Source organism: Helicoverpa zea, chromosome 6 (genome assembly GCF_022581195.2).
Source record: "Helicoverpa zea isolate HzStark_Cry1AcR chromosome 6, ilHelZeax1.1, whole genome shotgun sequence".
NCBI classification, from domain to species: Eukaryota; Metazoa; Arthropoda; class Insecta; order Lepidoptera; family Noctuidae; genus Helicoverpa; species Helicoverpa zea.
In genome coordinates, this window is record NC_061457.1 from 1,086,700 (window position 1) to 1,104,311 (window position 17,612).

At 34.9% G+C, this 17,612-nt stretch overlaps 1 protein-coding gene across 4 annotated transcripts in view; it reads left to right on the forward strand.

The window, feature by feature from the left end:
* LOC124631318 (disintegrin and metalloproteinase domain-containing protein 11) overlaps window positions 1-17,612 on the forward strand; it is a 214,089-nt gene that overhangs the window by 161,076 nt on the left and 35,401 nt on the right. The window lies entirely within an intron of this gene.

Below are 17,612 nucleotides of genomic sequence, written 5' to 3' on the forward strand. Positions count from 1 at the left end.
TTTTATAACTGAAACACCCATGTAACTCTTCATCAGCTTACCGACCAGTTTACAGTCAAAGTTTAACCACACGTAACTGTCGGCTATCTTCCCCAGATAACTGGGACTTGGTAAAACCGTTCAACTTTAACGTAACCTTAATCGTTTAGAGTTAACCGGTTAACTGTGGTTCAAGTTGGAAGTGGGGTTAGTGTTACTGGCGATATTGAATATAAAGATTAGATATTTAGATCTGAATTTAATTTGTGTAATTTAATTTCATACAGTTAATAATAACATACCTATATGCTTTATCTTTCCTATAGGACCTATAGGTAAGACATTTAATAATATATTTTTTTTCATTTTTATCATTTTTAGGGTTCCGTACCTCGAAAGGAAAAAACGGAACCCTTATAGGATCACTTTGTTGTCCGTCTGTCTGTCTGTCTGTCTGTCTGTCAAGACCCTTTATCTTAAGAACGCGTGGACGTATCAAGCTGAAATTTACATGAAATACTCGAGTCTATTGCCCCTTTAAGCTGTGAAAATATCAAACTTCTAAGCCAAGCTAATCAAAAGATACAACCGATTATGTCGATATTTTCAACAAATTTTCGACACTCGCAAAGGAATCAAAACCTACAGGGTACTTCCCGTAAACTCAGAATCTTGAAATTTGGCATGAAGCATTGTCATATAATGCAAATATAGGAAAAATTGCGAAAATCAAATTTTTTTAGTTATATAATATAATAAAAATATTTTAATAAAATGAAACTTACTACCTTATTTCTCACGAACGAATAAAGGTACCAAATTGAAATTTATACCAAATACCAAGGTCTATGGTCCCTTTAAGCAATGAAAAAATCAAACTTCTAAGTTAAAGCGATCAAAAGGTACAGCAGTTTTACCGAAACCTTAGACGAATTTCCGTCACACGCTAGGGAATCAAAACCTACAAGGTACTTCCCGTGAACTCAGAATCTTGAAATTCGGCACGAAGCACCGTTATGTAGTACAGATAAAGGAAAAATTGCGAAAATGATAAATTTGAAGTTACATAAAATATAAAAATATTATTTTTCCTTACATGACATAAAATATTTTATTAATTATTATAAACTTACTACCTACCCTTTTCACATGAACGCGTAGAGATATTAAAGTTTTGAATACAAAGTGAAATTCATATCAAACACTTCTTAAATATAATTGCCTCTAAACTGAGAAAAAATTTAAATCATTCAAAGGTCATTGGGCACCTTAGTATAGAAACCATACCCACGGCGGATACGAACGAAATATAGCACAGTATAATGATAAAGGCTCTGATTTACTATGGCATTAGTCGCATCAATGTGAACCATGGGAATCTAGAGCAAATCAGGTGCAAACATCAAATATTTTCCTCATTTCAATGGGGAATTTAAACGACCACGTTTGACGGATTTGAGAAATCATTTCTTTGTATAGTTCGGCCATTCAGAGAATGCGTTCCTGACACGTCGCGATTGAACTGACGACGTAACTTTGCAATGGCGTTGCAGTTACGATAAAAATATTTTTGCTGGTTGTTTACCGTTTTAACAATTGAGGAGCATTAAAACAACATTATTATATCAATAATCAATGAATGTAGTTACGTCGTCAGTTCAATCGCGACGTGTCAGGAACGCATTCTCTGAATGGCCGAACTATAGTGAAAGAATATACTCACCGTTTATTTCCATTGTCATCAGGTCAGGGTCTGATGATGGAAATCCTGAGAAATCGAGGGCAACTATCAGAAATTGTAGGCATGCATAGGATTAAAACTTGATTCTCAGATCAGTCTGGTGATTCTATCAAACTGTGAAGGTCTAGAGCTTACCTGATGATGTAGACGTGAGAAAGTCGAGAGAACTCCCTAACGGTATGTTTTAGTTACGTCGTGTTTGGGCTTATATTATTCGTATTGACGAGAACTTTTCACTTCACACTTCTAAAAACAACAAGAAAACTGTTTATATGCATCGGTCTAGATCTCGGTGGTTAAATAAATATAGATGCATCCTCTAGACACCGACTTCTACACCGATGCACCTAACATCTTTTTAATTTCTTTCTTGCTTTTGTTTTCTTGTTGCTTTTTTATATGTTTGAAGTTAGATTTGTGTGCAAAATGCTACAAAATAAAATAAAGCCGATTTTATGAAACCAAGAAAGAGACAGAATTACACTTTTGTCAAAGCTCTAGAAACGTAAACCCAGCAGACCCGAATCCTACTCTCTAGAAGTCGTTGTTACAATTCGACAGCTACAAGTCGTCAGGCGGTTTCGAAAAAAACCTGAAACTGGGGCTCGTTAGGTGATTAATCCCTCAAAAATAAAAGATCCCATTCCTGCAATGGCTGCTTTAACCCAAGTTAGTAGTGAATTCTCATCACCTAAAATAAGCTCCAACACAAGGTTACGTTATAAATTGTAAAGGAGTTCCCATAACTATAACTGATCTTTGCTATCGATCCCACAATGGCAGTCAAACCTATCTATGTGGAAAGTCTTCGCCAATACGAACAAAATAAGCCCAAGCACGTGGTAGTTGTAACATACCGTTCAGGAGTTCCCTCGACTCTCTGTAGTCTCCATAATCAAATCAGCTCCAAACCTTCACTATTTACCAGTACCCTCAAAAATACACTTACATGTCTGGTTATGACCGATGCGTGCCTACAATATTCAAGAGTTGCCCTCGATTTCTCAGGGTTTCCAGATCCTCATCAGATCCTGGTCATCTGAATTGGCATCTTCCTTCTTTATGAAAAGTCTTTAACAATAATAAAAACTAGCATTGTAACCTGTACAATCCTCTGAAACTGCTTGTCTTTTATATTTTTCAAACAATCCTGGACATTCGTCTCCATGGAATTTTAATAAAATATTTATATTCAAAGAAACGTCATACCATTCTCCACAATTTAAAACTACTTTGAAACATGTCCGCCACTTTTTACAAAGCGGGTCAGATATGAATGACCTTTAAGACTTAACTAGCTGTTGCCCGCAACTTCGTCTGCGTGGGCAATATAGAATCGTCAAAATACTACTTATCCCGTAGGTGCATTCTTTCACGTGACAGTATAATTAGGATTAGCACTTCGCAGTCGCATAGATTCATTGATCAAGGTTGTGTTGTGGATGTGACCATTTATCTAAACAAAAGAAGTAAAGTTTGTGACGTTGTTCAGCCAATTTGGAAAATTATTACGTATGGTGCGTAAGTAATTTTCACAGGAAACAGCTATAATCTATGTCTACATGCTTTGAGTCTGATAAAGCTGTCATTTGTACATTTTCTGCAGCTGCTGCGACTAATCAGAAGCCAGAAAGTCTGTCAGTCTTACCATAATATGGATATCGTCTTGTGTAGTTGACTGGATTGTAGATAGGTAGTCGCTCCAAGCAAAATATTGGTACTAAAACAGATTCGGTGACTGGAAGCCAACACCAACATAGTTGGGGAATAGCTGGATGGATGATAAAATGAGTCATCATCATCAGCAGGCGCATAGGGTAGGATAGTTTCACTTACTCATGGTAAGGCTGACCACACATTAGGCGTGCGCGATCCTCGGGCGTGTGAGTAGTGCGGGCGTCGCGAGCGCGCTGCGTGAACGTCGCGTTTTGCTGCCCTGCGGCATGTGTGAAGAGTGCAAGCGACGCGCTCGCGGCGAGCACGCGGCGCTCGAGTTGCGTTTTTACCCCTTCGCCTGCTATCCCCGCCGCCCGCTACAACAGACAAACAGACAAACAGACAAACAGACAAACAGACAAAAATGACAAAAATGATGGAAATGGGTTCTGTTAGTTATCCTTTAACATGCTGGCTATTTTTTTTGTCAATTTCTTCAATGTACAAAAATTACTTTTCTACAGATTTATTATATGTATAGATTAGTTATTTTCAATCAAATTTCTGAAAGATGACTATAAAATGTTGTATATAAAATAACTTTTACAAGGTATTGGCCTACTATTTTAGTTATATTATAAAATAAAAAATATTAACTACTTTGACTCTCACGAAATTACCATAACTATGATTGTTCTAAACTGAACGGTTGGCGCGAGACTCACTTTTTATCTATACAGGGTTTGTACGGAACCCTCGGTGCGCGAGTCCGACTCGCACTTGGCCGGTTTATTTATCACCTGAAGACGCCAATTAACATATAAAAACATCCTATTGCCATCAACTTCGTGCGGGTATAATTCCATCCCTGTATTTCACATACACATAGATATTTCTATAGAACAGTTCAATGGGTGATATTATATAATACATTTAATCCGCTCCATATTCGAATTGCAATAAAAAAATAAAAAACCTTATCACAAAATCATTTGCAAAAAGTCCGCTATCCACACAAAGCGATGGCAATAATGAAGCTATCAATGTACAGGCAATCACAGCGCTCATTAAAATAGCTCGACCTACAGCGGTACAGTCGCGACCAGTGTGTAAGAATTGCGGAATGAGACTGTTGCTATTATGCTAGGGTTGTGCGAAGTCGAGTTTTTTTTTTTAACTTGATTAACAAAGACGTGCTACTTAACAGAGCTAATGAAAAGGCGTCCATTGAATTTTTTAGCTTTATCATTAATCTCAATCTTAGATCTTCGGTAAATGTTGTCTACTAGATCATACTCTGCAGTATCTTCATAATTGTTCATCTCTCAAATTTGATTATACAGTTTGATATCTGTAATTATAAGGGTTATGTCTCGACGGATGCATCGAAATGGTTGATACGGTTGATGACATTAAATCAAAAGCCAACCATCATATTTACTTACCAAAACACGCAACCCAGATCTAATTACGGCTCAAAATCTGACAGCCACATCTTCGCATTATCCCATCTTGAACTCACAAGCACAAACTTTGGACTTACCCCAGTTTACACTTTCTATTAGATCATGATATATCTGTCCGCCGCACGTTCCCCCATAATTTTAATTCCCAATTTACATGACAAGCAACCCTACGCTCGGGTGGGTTCGGGCGCATTCGGCCAAGTTCGGGCACCGTCGCTAATTTGCATTCGCACAATCGTCCCTGTTGACCCGGGATTGTGCCCACTTAACTGGAGTTACTGCAGTTTGTTTAACTGAGGGAATAAACCTTTAAATCTATACTTGAATTGTTTGCTCCTAAAGTCTGCATCTACGTTTGAAAGCATCTTGAGTCGCTGCAGTTTGCTCAACGTTTTAATTATAGTGCGCTTTCTTTTTAATTAAATCGGAAAGGTCCTTGAGTTCTTTGATTGAAATTTAATTAAATTTATGAGAATTCATTTCTTGAGTCAATCATTTGCGAATGGGAGAAGTTAAATTGAAATATTGTGTATATTTTCGCCTTATGAGTTTAGCCTTAGGTATTTTGTTACCTAAGTTATTTCAAATAATAACTGTGACAAGAGAAAGCTAAGCCGTAATTATTTTTAAATTTGAAGGGATCGTCCAAACACTTTACAAAAACCCAGGGGAGCCATTAGAAGCTAGAATGGTTCAGCTAAACCACTTTCAATATATTGAATCCCTAAATTAATATCGACCACCTGACGTCACACACCATTAATAACACAAAAACTATCAATGGATAATCGACATTATTCCTACCGTATATCATTTTGACATCACACAAATCAAAACTCTATGCTAATACTAATAATGTCCAATTTCCTCTGGCAAACGTGCTCTAGTGAGGTGACAATAACGTGTAAAATTCGGTTCCTTAGACGATAAATCGAGTGAATATCACAAACTATTCAGAATCAGTTCTCATCCCCTTAGAAATGGGGCGTAATAAATCTTAGAGAATCGAATAGAAATTATTGGGGCTCGCGATCATATCGTTTTGTTTTAATGATATTACGTATTATTCTCCTAGCTGTGTTGCGTGTTTTTGACATTTCTGATATTAATAGACTTGTATCTAAAAATGTTCTATAAGAAACATCGATACATTTTGTTGGTCTGCAACTTTCCCCATAATAAATTACGTAAAATCTATCGACATTAATCCAAGTTTCCCCTTTTTGTACAACAACCGAGCCACTTATTTCCCAATACCTACAGAATACGGCCTAACCGAGGTACGTATATAAAAGCACCTTAAAATCTAGGCCCTGTCCAAACAAATGAGGCTTATTCATCATTCTGACAATGATAAAAACGGGACACGGGGATCGAACGGCCCTATGCCTGACCCACACATGCAAGCGTTCCTTCTATTTTCAATGCGGACATACATGATTACATAGTACACACACATGCATACGGAGGTTTGTAGATGTATATTTGGGTCTAAAATTAGTCATTATTGCATTCCTCCTATTTTAGACATTTTGAATGCATATATTGTACTGTTCGACATTAAACTCATTAAACATTAAAACATAGATGTATATTTGGCTAAAATTAGTCATTATTGCATTCCTCCTATTTTAGACATTTTGAATGCATATATTGTACTGTTCGACATTAAACTCTATCCCTTTCGATCGAATTTCGGATTCAAAAGTTTAAATATATGACGTCACTATTAAAAAATAACTTTTTTGGCATAATTCATGTAAAAACCATAAAGAAATAAAAACATGATTTAAATAAAGTTTCCTTTTAACTAAATTTTCCTTTTTTTTTTAAACGTTCAGCTAGTATAAAATGAACGTGAAAATAATTAAGGCTAATCATATTTTAACAACGGCTTAAAACAAAAACGATTTAGCTTAACTAGTTGAAAATTTTCTAATTAACATTAAAGTCTTTCAGATTGTTTAACGATATCATTTTTTATCTTAAATGGCTGGTAGATTATATTCAACCAGTATCTGAAGAGTTTAAAAAAATATAAGACTAGCCTTTTTAAACGACGTCACTCATTTGATGTCTGATATAATAAACTTTCAAATAAATAGTACACACACACAATTAATTCTTTAAAAAAATACTATTATTTTAGGTATTCAAACACATTTAAAAGCATACAAAAGAAAAAAATATATTGTTTCAAAATATCTATTTGTACAATAAATATAAATAAAATTATTTATCTCAGTCAAAAGCAAAATTATCTTGTTCAACCACTGATATAAAGCTTCACATTTAATATTTAAAAGGAAAAATCGATTTCCCCAGAAAAAGTAATCGATTTTTCCCTCGATCCGAATCACAATGTCACATCACTAGCAGATGTTAGCATAATCCTTAGCGTTGTAGGAGCTCGCCAAATAGATGCCATAGTCTTTGTATTGGCGGTTGCACACTTTGCATAATTGTCTATAGGCCTTCAATCTTTAGCGCATGGTGTAAAGGAAAATTGAAAGACTGAGGTAAACTTTCTTCGTGGTTTATGGCAGTCTATGAGTTAACTACCGATTGTATATAAAAAAAACAATTGAAACTATAAATATGACTAATCACTGGAAATAGCTGCAGCAATACATTAAATATGCCTTTTGTATTAAGATTAACAAATACTAATTATGGACTTCATACTTTTGCTAAATAAAGCGCAGCCGAAGCTTTTTGAATGAAATTTAGATTAAAACATTGGCTAAAACCTTTCAAAAGCTATGCTAATAGATAAAATATTAAATGATAATGATATTAAATATTATAAAAATCTGAACAAAAATCAATTTCTCAACAAGTTCTACTCGCTTTGTCGTTTATAACCTACTTACTTCCAAACGTCTTTGTATGTAAGGTAAATTAAATAAGTAAATAAAGTTACAGGCACGAGTTGTTATTCCAGTTTCTACAACTAACAAACATACAACTCACAAGGATAGAGTGCTCGATCTAGAAGAAACATCTCGATTTATGTACCCTCAATATGTTACGGAGAAAAAACTGGAAGAGACAATACCCAGAGAATTTGTTTCGATACCAGGGCCGAACTAGGACGGTCAGTGGGCGCATCGTAGTTGCTGTATTATACATACATTGTTAAAAAAAATGTAACGATATCTTATTATGATTAACAAAGGTACATAAAGACAATATTTTCAGAAAAGTTAACAAATCGTTTCCTAAGACTAGCCAAACTACATAGATGTCTTTGAAACAATCATAGTAAAACATATTTTCATGTAATCAGTTAACTTTTGTTAATTTAATCATATCAAACTAACGCGTTTTTTTTATTACTCTCTTAAAACGATCACCCAAAAACATTTTCTATAAATTACACACTGTATAACACATTACAGTAGTTAGGTCATACTCCAAATATTAAATCACTGTTGCACCCCAGATCGTCCCAGTCCGCCCCTGTGCACCCCAGCAGATGTAATTTAGAAAGCAGTGGATTTAAGTGGTGCATTTGCTTCGGCCTCACCTGTGACTTATTTATCGTCGCAGATACGGCCATATGCTTGAATAATGCAATCTCAAGTAAATATCCTTTGGTTTTCGCCAACAAATGCTCTGTTTATGCATATGTGACGATAAGTAACTTTCTTTTTACGAAGTTAGGCAACAAAAATCTGGATTTTGTTTTGCTGATTGTCATTTGATTTATTGGTCGTGGTGTCAGTAAAAATAAAAGTCAGATCTGTCAACTGTTGCGATTTTGCCAATTATGTCGATTTTCTAAATCTTTGAAGTTTTCTTATTTAATACAAAAACTTTACATATATTTCGCATATAATATTCAAACTTGCGTCGAAGTTGCCACCGTATGCAAATTCACGTTCAGTTTTACAACATACAACGTATTTTGAGGCCCCCAACACACAGTCCTAATCTCCTAATGCCATTAAATCACACTTTTAGTGGGCACAAACTATAAAATTTGCATAGTTTTCCAAAAGTTCTGCTTAAATTAACTTTCTATTATTCTAACAGCAGTTAGTTGAGAAGTGCGCTTTGATTCGCTGCCATGTTGTGTGAAACTTGCTCACGTGAAATTTAACGTCACTATTAAATGCAAGTTACAATAAACTCATAAACTGAATTATAAGTTATTGGCAAAATAGTATTTCAAACTGTAGTTTCAAAAGTTGGTATTTACTGTACCTTGTAATCAAAGGCAGTCTATCCATTTACAAGTCTGTGGCATTGTAATCTACACTGAGTGCACCAATTTCAATGCAGATGTATTTTGTTTCTAATTGCATTTATTTTCAACATTTTATCCTAAATAGATCATTTAGTATGCTTAGGATGCTTAAAATAATGATTTGACATTAATTTTCATTTGTCTTTCATTAAAACTTATTATTCGTTTTATTTTGCAGTAACAACCCTGCCAAGTTCTAAAATCTCAATTACAGCAATTTAATTCGCACATTACAGTCAATTGTACCAAACAGGCCACTTCAACAGAGGTCAAAATAGGTTTAACATATTCCAGGGTCCTTTAAAAAATAATTTCGCAGCTCAAAACCGTAGAAAGCTTTATTTTTTTATTTTAAACTTTTCCGTTGCTAACAAGCGAATGGGAATTTAGTAAAAAAGGTTTTCAGTCGACTGGAAGGTTTGTAAATTGAATACTATTTTTTTCAGTCCAGTTAGTAGGGAAATTGCTCTGATTCTATTTTTTTTATTGTTATGCTGAAGCTGTATCAATCGATTTTTGTAAGGGTTTTGACTAATCATAGCTTTCAACGTTGCTTGTTTTTTGGTCTGATATTTTGGCCTGCAATATTATTACATTTATTACCATTTATGTAGGTTAATAAAATTAGTAATAATATTAGACTATTCTTTTCATAAATGTATCCTCGTTTTGTAATTGCCAACCTGGATTTTAAGCTAAACCTCCAACAAACAACTTTCAGGGTACGTGTGATACAATCTAAAATGTCGTTAGGCCCCAACCAATTTATCAGGCGATACGAACACGTTTCGATAACGAAACGATAAATCGTGGAGTGTACGGCAAGCCTTAAAGCCGCATCCAATATTTTAAACCTAACGCAAAATATTTTAAAGACACCACACAAGCCCCGACACCTTACAACGATTTATGAAGAAATATCATTCGTTTTAATATTGTATTCGCCATAAAATGCCTCGCTAACCAAATGCTCTAAACACCTTTTGAAAACCTTACACCCTTGACATAAGGTTCACATTTGCTTGCTATATATGCGAGAAATACTCTGGCAATATTTCCCAGCGATACAAATTTTACATGCGGTTATGATAGATCTTGTAGCGTTGATATAAGGTCGGGTTTAGGTTGCTTTGTGTGCATATTATAGGCCATATTTTGCAGAGCTGGTAGAAATTTGTGAGTTTTGCAGGGGTGTGATTTATTCCAATCCATATTGCTAAGATTTGATTGAGGTGCTATCTCCCATGGACCGTTTAATATTAGATGGTGACTATATGTTTCGGGGGCTATCAAGTTATACACATACGGTTTGCAATAAAGCCTACAGTTTTATGTGGAGAGTATTATTAGGTAAATGGAAAATATGCTTTATGAAGCAATTTTGAGAGTGTTGCCTTTTTTCATGAATGTGACGATTCTAAAGAAAGAAGTTTCGGAACAAATGATAGTTATGGCTTAGCTAAGATTTGAAGAGAAGCTTAATTGGTATCTCATCAAAATACCGATATTTCAGGGATATTTCATGTAAAAATACTACATATAAATTATGAAAAATTCATAAAAACTAACAACCAAAACTAGTTTGAACTACAAACGCTACAGCATCCATTCGCACTGAACATGGCAAATATTTTTATGTATCTATATGACGTGGAATCACAAACGATAATGTCAATATGTGACTTTTGTTTAAATATACATAACCCTCCTGACTATCAACGAATAATTAATTGTTATAATGTTAACTAGATTGGTTAAATAATTCAATAGTTTTTGGGTTTACTTCTAAGTGACCTATATTTCAAATCATTTTTAAATTGAATGTTTTTCCTACATTATGACTACAATTTGCGAACTGTACGCCTGCCAAAATGGCCAATCCTTTTGCGCACTCGACCTTCAACATCAGATCAATAACAAAACTGCCTACAAAACATAATGACTCAAACAGCCAAACTCCTTTCGCTGTGTCACGCACAAAAACACCAAATTACATCTGGCCAGTACGCCATTCAAACCAAAAAGGTTTGTACTCAACAGAAAATTTCAAAAGTCGAACAGAAAAAGCTCATTAAAATGGCGGAGAAAAAAGAAATAATATATAATGTCTCATTGGTGGAAGTTTTCTATAGTAAGTTTGACGGGTATTAAGAGTTTCAGTAATTGCATCCGACAACCAACTCTTAGTGGAGGCAATCAGCTGTGAACAAATACGACTGAACCGGGACTTTTACATTAGATAGATTTCATGAAGTACGAAAATGTTAGGTATACAATCAAATACCTTTACTGAGCATTGAATCAAAAATAGTCATAATTTGAAAGTACATATTTTTATTTGGGCCTATTTGTACTTCGGAAAACCAGTAGTTTAATTGGAGTTCAAGTCTCAGTCCAGAGATTAAACCTTATTAAAAAACTATAAGTTCCCAGGTATACGTATTTATAATCTAGTTCAACAACCCTAGAACACCTCAGAACTAAACCATTATTTCATTAATTGCGGCGAATTCAAAGAAACCTTACTTAGCTCTACTAAATTACAAGCCATTAATAATTACCTCTAGAAAGCTCAGTAGACATTGAAGCCCAAAAACATATAGTTCTATATTACCCTTACGAGGCCATATTTCATTTCTAAGGATTGATATTTATTAGGCTGGCAAGAACGCATTTACAAAATATACGGCCTACTTTATTGAGCAAAAAATACTGGCCATCTACAATGCAGGACCTAGACGTGATGAATGAAATGAGATGTTCAGAGTGACGTTTGCGTGTTACGTAGGTAAATAATGGATACTTATGTACTTTTCTTATTACTTGATGATTAATACAGCCATTACGCTCAACTATGTTAGGATCGGCTTCCAGTCTAACCGGATTGTGTTTTCCAAGGACCTACTGCCTCAACCCAGTTACCCGTGCAACCCAATACCCCGAGGGAAGATTGGTTGTCAGACTCACTGGCTTTGACTATTGGTAACGACTGAAAAGGATGTTCAAATGATAGTGATCCCGCTGAATACGAGGCGCGCAAAATAAAAAGTGAAAATGAAACATCAAAATAATCTGCACGAAAATAATATTTCATGATTATTTTAATCTGAAACTACGGATTCACATCCCGATTCTCAGAAACGCCCTCTCCTTTATCAACATCGATATCCATATTCTACATATAAAACCGCATTCAATACGAGCAGCCGATATTCTGAACAAAACAGCCATTCAGTATTGAATGTGACAGCTACCCCTTTTCTGGCAACACTGAATAAGACGCATTTCTCTATATTTCACTCCGTAATAATTGTGTGCGATTGATAAATTCCTATCACTCCTGCCAGAATGACAAGTAAAATGTATTACACTGCGAAGTACAATAGGTAGCGCGTAAAGCCCAGGTGTATACAAAATTGAGACTCCGCAATTTGGCTGGTTCGGCAGGTTTGAGAGGTATTAAAGCATCCAATCACGTTTGGTATGTGCTTGATTTTGGAATAAGATTCACATAAATAAACCGTGAATGGATGAAATAACCTGAATAGAGAAATTGATAGTTTCTTTGTATAACAAGACGTATTTCATGTCAGACTATTATCCTTCGTTAGAATGTAGTGTAATTACAGACAAAGCCTTTGTTTCAGTGTATTGATCCAGAGCATTAAATTATAGAATATCCAAAATAGAAATGTGTTATTTTCTAAGGTATTTTATCTCGAGTATTATGTTATGTTTACAAATAACTTCAAATAAGATAATAATGGCGTCCACGGCCGTTTTCAGCCACGGCAGCTGCTCTCACTTAAGGAGATCAGCCAGCTGCGCAGGACATATTATAGTGCACGAGCATTTGCACAGACACAGGTGCACTCCCTATTCCTTCCCCTCATAGCCCGATGGGACGGCAATCCGACACGACCGGAAAGAGATCAGGCGCAGGACCGACATTTACGTGCTCTCCGATGCACGGGTGAATTAATCACCAACTTCCAGACTACGGGCTGCTTTGTGAAAGTTTAAGAAAACCCACAAAGTGATTTCGGCCCGACCCGGGAATCGAACCCGAGACCACGAGCACAGCAGCCGCGCTTGCGACCACTAGACCAACGAGGCAGTCAAATAAGATAATAAGCCAATAATTACTAAAACACCATAAAGTTTTACATCTGTTTTTTTTTAAGATATCTGTGCCTTACTTACCTATCTCTATGGTCATTGTCTATTATCATTATCACATTGGATTTCAATCCCGAATTGATTTACAAAAGCTTATACCAATTTTAAATTGTAACTATTCTAATAAACAAACACAATCAGCCTACATAACAAACAGCACTATTTTCTAAAACATTACTATTATTATTTGTTTAATATTTGAGTAGGGGTAGGCATCGCGCCCGCCGCAAAAACATGGCGGACGTTCTAAATGAAAAATGGCGTCAATTTACAGGGCAAACGCAGCTAAATTGGATATTTCTCACGGCTGAACCTCCTGCTACTAAGAGTTGGATATTTTTACTCCAGTTTCGCGTTTTATTTGCGCCCAAAGGGAAAAACTAAATGATCTCTCGCGGTAACAAACGTAACCATAATGCTAGGTTTAACTTTTTTTTGTTCGAAGTTTTGGCGCTAAGTTTCGGTTTGGGTGTAAAGTGAGTGATGATGGAAGGTGAAGTAAAAAAATTCATCAGTTGTTTTTGTTTTATATGTTTCTTTTACGTATTCTTTTTGTTTGCAACGACGGAATAAAATATTTATGCCACGGCTTCATGACGTTACCATTCTTGGAAGATGATTAAGTTGGTGGACGCTAGAATTCTTTGAAGATGTTTAAATAAGTTACCTTAGATTCCATTACATAGTTAATTACATACAGGTTGACTTAATTAAAACGTGTAAAATATATTAGGTATATTTGTTTATAAATAAAGTAAAATACATAAACTTCCAAAATCCATACTGCCACTGGAATTTCGAACTTAACTATAGAACTTTAAGTCTCAAAGTAAATAATACACAATACGTTCCAGATAAAACAATTTCCACCTGGCTCTCAATATAGTGTGGGCGGCTACATCTATCAACTGTTTCTTATCTCAAACTATGACTGAACGTTACAAAGATATAAACTTCTGGAAGCGAAGATATAACGCGGTGATAAATCTTCATTATAGGAAACTGTAACTGATTTGAAGTTTGAGTATTTTGGATTAGTATCTTAAACTAAACTTGGAGAAACAGTATATTTTTACAACTATTATAAACTCTAGAGTTCCGTGTCCAACTTTGAAGCTAACTAGCTTCGATGATATGCTTTCCAATATACATAGGTATAGTACTTACTTGAAACTTCTATTGTATCTCTGGAATATTAGCTTTCATAGAACTTGTTACTACAATAGGTATATCTGATAGTAACTACGTAACATTACAAAGAGAATTTGAAAAATTACTGAAGTACCAAACTTTCTTTTACAATCATACTTTAAAAACATGTACAAAAAAAGTTCACCAAAACATTTTTTCTACTTCTAAAAAGTCTAATCTTCAAAAATTGAATTTTTCGCCATTTCACACTCCGATCTGAAACTCCACGATTTAAATTAACCACTTCGGTGTTGGCAAGTTGGGCCAAGTGTCAGCCAAGCCGTGTCTCTCTATATCCGCGGAGCACTTGGCTCGCACCTCACGTACCGTGGACCAGTCGTATTTTATTAGATCATTAAGCTTGGCAACGTGTCTTGGCTCGCTTGGCCAGTCCGTCAATACGGCATTCAATAGTCCTTTCTAAGGCATTGACGGCGAAATTAGATTACGAACCGTGGTGAGGCTTTACCTATGTTTTGGTTGCGTGGATATAGACTTTGTAAGGAGCTGTTTTTAGCGAATATATGAATTTTGGATTAAGGTTTTACGATATATTTTTAGCCTTTAATTTTTTATATTTTTTTTGTTGGTCAATTGAATTTTTTTATACAAAAGTACTTTTAAAGCATTTTGGACAGATTTTTAATACCGTTTGTAGGATAAAAAATAAAAGCAAAGGTTCACCTTTTCAAATATAATGACATTCACGTGTATCAAAAGCAGGTTACAAGGCAAACCATTCAGTATGAATCGATTATTCTGATCCACTGCGTCCTTTGTCAATAATAAAACTCAAAAGCATTACAAACCCTTGTCTATCAAATTGATACAATATTATTCTCAAATTTTAATTAGTAAGACTCAGCCTTTTGTAGGCTTTATCGAAATATGATTACACTTGAGACAATCCCTACTGAATTTAAGTACTGCCAAGGGCGTCTAGAACACTGAAGGTTGGTTTCAGTCTAGACCGAGACCAACAAACTTCAAATTCTCACCTTAGATCTTCAGTGCCAAAAATGACTTTCCATTTTGTACTTTATAATTATAAAGACTTGAAGTTGGTTTTCGATTGTTAGTTAGTTGTGATGTCTCCTTGGCTAATTTGTTATGAATATAGTTAGTGTCATAGTGGATATTACAATAACATAATTTTCGTTGACACCTCTATTATCGTATCTACATCTACAATAAGATGTAATAAATAAGACTATCTATAGTAGACGCCAATATTGATTAACTCAAAATTGACAGAAATATTATACAAAAGTAGACTAAGTAGTGTACAAGAGCGTGTCATAGTAGAGGTTTAAAAAAATATCTTAAAATATATTGACGATAAGAACTTTACTACTAAGAACATTTTAATATCCACATAGACGTGAAATGGATACGAAGTCCAAAGCTCTAAACAGAGGAACTCATATTAGCTACTAATTTCCTTAACTTCCACTAACTCCTCAATATGACAATCGAAACGTCAAAACGGCTCAAATGACTTCTGACTCCCGTCTGATTAGTTCAGATTAGCCTGACCTTTTTTATCTGACAGGACCTTTAATCAATAGGGCCCGTCAGACTTTCATTGTTCCTTTCAATCGTAAACGAAGTTAATCTCGCCCAAAGCTGATTGCGCTAAATTGTCAATAGAAGATTCTTGAGTTCATTTTACTGAATTCTGTCCGTTTTGAGTGGTTTGACTCGCAGTAATTGGTAAAGGGCTCGCTTTATATGGGATTTTAATGTTGTATGTTGTAGGTATGTCTCCCAGCATTGAGATATATTTGTACATATTTATCGATTTCGAAAACCTAGTGTTTTCACATTAAGCACCATCGATAATATAAATCGATATAAATAATGTGAAAACACTAGGTTTTCACATTAAGCTGCACAACAGTTACCAACCGTATATATACAACATGTAACTTAATTAACGCACATTCTGAAATTAGTTTGTTCAGAATCGTTTACTGAATCGATTTATATCATTTTTAATATAGGTAATTTTTTTACCCAAAAATAATTAAAACTACGGAAATTATTGTCATATTAACCCTGTACAGTCAAAACAAATTCAAATAGACCGTAACTCAAAGTAATAAGACTTCGTGTATTGTCGGCTTTTTCCGTAGTTTCGTTATGTTGTGTCGAGTCGAGCGGCGCGCGGCGCGATATTTGCGTTCGTAGTAGTATGACCAAAATGTTCTCCAAGAATTGGTATAACTAATTTAGTAAATAACAATGCATATACATGTTAAATTAAAAATTCAGTGTATTTATTATGATTATAACATAATATTCTAATTAGGGTGTTTGAGGGTGTGCGTTAATTATGTTACATGTTGTATATCTACCACAATCATTTTTTAACATGACGGCAGTTTTCATCATCGATCTGGCTCAATTACCATTATATTATTTGATATTTTTAATCTACGTAGATAAATAGAAAACGGGTTGTTTTTAATATAATAAGTAATCATGTATCTTTCCTAAACCCTTTTCTGTATAATCATTAATTACAGTGAAATGTGTGCTAATAACAATGTGTTATGGTTTCCCGAGAGAGAGTGTAAGAACCATACGGCTGGCTGTTAGTGTGTAAGCGACTGCATCTATTTGTCTTCTGTCAACATTATATAAAAGAGGTCGGGTGTCCCTCCGGGCATACATCACTCCCTTGTATTTCTATTTTCGAGTTTTTCTACTTTATACATGCCGTATTCAAATATTTTGTGTGTGCTCAATTTAGCGTTACAGACCTCTGTCAATTTTCAACCTTTTCAATACTGATATTTTTGGTAATAGATCTACTTCTATTTTTAAACTCTCTCAATAAGCCCTCGATATCTCCATGACTTGAAGAAAAAAACAGTACTTATAACAACCTCGAAGTTTTTTTTTTACTTTTTTGCATGAATCAACTGTAATTCCTTTTAAATTAGTAAGCGTTGAACCGGCAGACATCTGAAATGTGATTAATGAAACTAATTTTAGCGGGAAAAATGTCCCAAAATTTTATTACGTAAGTCTTCCGTGCCGACGGACGGGGAAACGGTGCTTATTAGCTAGATATAACTGCTACTTATCTCTTGAGAAATACCACTTCTTCTAGGTACTCTGTCACTATCTCTTTCTAGGATTT